This window comes from Salmo trutta, unplaced genomic scaffold, assembly GCF_901001165.1.
Source record: "Salmo trutta unplaced genomic scaffold, fSalTru1.1, whole genome shotgun sequence".
In the NCBI taxonomy this organism is placed as follows: domain Eukaryota; kingdom Metazoa; phylum Chordata; class Actinopteri; order Salmoniformes; family Salmonidae; genus Salmo; species Salmo trutta.
The window spans coordinates 1-2,500 of record NW_021823188.1 but is presented as its reverse complement, the minus strand read 5'-3'; the positions used below and the strand labels follow the sequence as shown (position 1 = coordinate 2,500).

The following is a 2,500-nucleotide window of genomic DNA, read 5'->3' as shown; positions in this document are numbered from 1 at the left end:
AAATGTGTCTGTTGTAAACCTATCCTAAACCTTAACCCTTACAGTACCACTCAGAATTAACTCTTGCACAGTTTGACTGATAGGTAACATACAGGTAACTGCCAAAATAATGGAAAAACTTGAGTAAATGAGGGATGCAAAGTACTGTATATTGAAAGCAGGTGCTTCCACACAGGTGTGGTTCCTGAGTTATTTAAGCAATTAACATCCCATCATGCTTTCCACCCGGCCAGCTCGGACCTTCCCTCCTGCTCCGTGGCTGAGTGACTCATTAAGAGTTTACAGAACGGGGCTGCAAACTTCCGGAACACCTGTCAACCTTTCACTCCCTCCTCTCTACCTTCTCTTCCTCTGTATCCGCTGCTAAAGCCACTTTCTACCACTGAAAATGTCAATCTTCTGCCTCTAACCCTAGGAAACTCTTTTCCTCCTTCTCCTCCCTCCTTATTCCTCCACCCCTCTCTCCTCCATCTTTGCGGACGTCTTTGTCAACCGCTTTGAAAAAAAAGGTTGACGACATCCACTACTCAATCACTCAGCTTTTGAGTCCATTGGTATCACTCACAGAACTACCCTACGCCTTGACCTCTTTCTCCCCTCTCTCTCCAGATGACATCCTGCGACTAGTGAGGTCTGACTGCCCGACAACCTGCCTGATTGACCCCAGCCCCAACTCTGGAGACCTCCCATTCCTCACTTCCCTCATCAACTCAACAATCTGTTGTTCTGCCCCTGAACAAGGCAGTTAACCCACCGTTCCTAGGCCGTCATTGAAAATAAGAATGTGTTCTTAACTGACTTGCCTAGTTAAATAAAGGTAAAAAAATTAATAAAAATACATCCCTGACCACTGGCTTCGTCCCCTCTGACTTAAAAATGACCAGAGTTGCTCCCCTCCTCAAGCAACCAACACTCGACTCATCTGATGTCAAAAGATTTGTATCCCTTCTTTCTTTTCTTTCCAAAACACTTGTGCGTTCTGTCTCTGATCAACTCTCTTGTTATCTCTGACAGAACAATCTTCATGACACTAACCAGTCATGCTTCAAGACGGGTTACTCAACGGAGACTGCTCTTCTCTGTGTCACGGAGGCTCTCCACACTCCCAAAGCTGACTCTCTCTCCTCTGTTCTCATCCTCCTAGATCTAGCCGCTGCCTTCGACACCGTGAACCATCAGATCCTCCCCTCCACCCTCTCAGGGCTGAGTGTCTCAGGCTCTGCACACTCTTGCAATGCATCCTACCTGGAAGTTCGCTCCTACTAGGTGACGTGGAGAGGATCTGTGTCTGCACCACATACTCTCACTACTGGTGTCCCCCAGGGCTCCGTTCTAGGCTCTGTCCTCTTCTCTCCATACACCAAGACACTTGGCTCCATCATGTTCTCACGTGGTCTCCTATCATTGCTACGCGGATGACATTCAACTACTTTTCTCCTTTCCACATTCTGACACCCAGGTGGCAACACGCATCACCACTTGCCTGGCAGATATCTCATCTTGGATGTCGGCCCACCACCTCAAGCTCATCCTCGACAAGAAGGAACTGTTCTTCCTCCCGGGGGTAGCCTGCCAGGTCAAAGACCTTTCCATCACGGTTGACAACTCCACAGTGTCGCCCTCTCAGAGGGCAAAGAAGCTTATCGTGACCCTGGACAACACCCTTTCATTCTCTGCAAACATCAACGCACTGACCCGCTCCTGCCGGTTCATGATCTACAACATCCGTAGAGTACGACCCTACCTCACACAGGAAGTGGCGCAGGTCCTAATCTAGGCACTCGTCATCTTCCGTCTGGACTACTGTAAATCGCTGTTGTTCCCCGCTTGTGCCATCAAACCCCTGCAACTTATCCAGAACGCAGCAGCCCGCCTGGTTTTCAACCTTCCCAAGTTCCCTCATGTCACCCCGCCCGTCCACACACTCCACTGGCATCCAGTCGAAGCTTGCATCCATTACAAGACCATGGTGGTTACCTACAGAACAGCAAGAGGAGCTGCCCCTACCTTCAGGCTATTCTCAAACCCTACATCCGAACCCTAGCACTCTGTTCTGCCATAGGTCTCTTGGACCACCCACCCCTATGGGAGGGCAGCTCCCGCTCAGCCGAGTCCAACCTCCAATAAAGTTCCAGACACTTGTAGAATCGATGCATTGTAGTTCTGACTTGTGGCGGCCCAGCGCCCTATTAAGACACTTTATGTAGGAGTTTCCTTTATTTTTACAGTTAAATAAAGGAAACACGTCAAATGGCCTCACAGTGCATAATGTACAGGCAGCCCAACATACTACCACACAGTGCATAATTAATACTACCACAAAGTGCATAATTAAAAAAAAAAAAAAAAAAAAAAAAAAAAAAAAAGTAAAATGTAATACTACCTCACAGTGCATAATTAATACGGTACCACAGTGCATAATTAATACTACCTCACAGTGCATAATTAATACAACCTCACAGTGCATAATTAATACAACCTCACAGTGCATAATTAAATA

The 2,500-nt window shown here is 47.4% G+C and overlaps 1 pseudogene; it reads left to right on the top strand.

Moving 5' to 3' along the window:
* Positions 1-1,152: 1,152 nt before the first annotated feature.
* LOC115189530 (uncharacterized) lies at positions 1,153-2,189 on the top strand (annotated as a pseudogene).
* Positions 2,190-2,500: the final 311 nt, after the last annotated feature.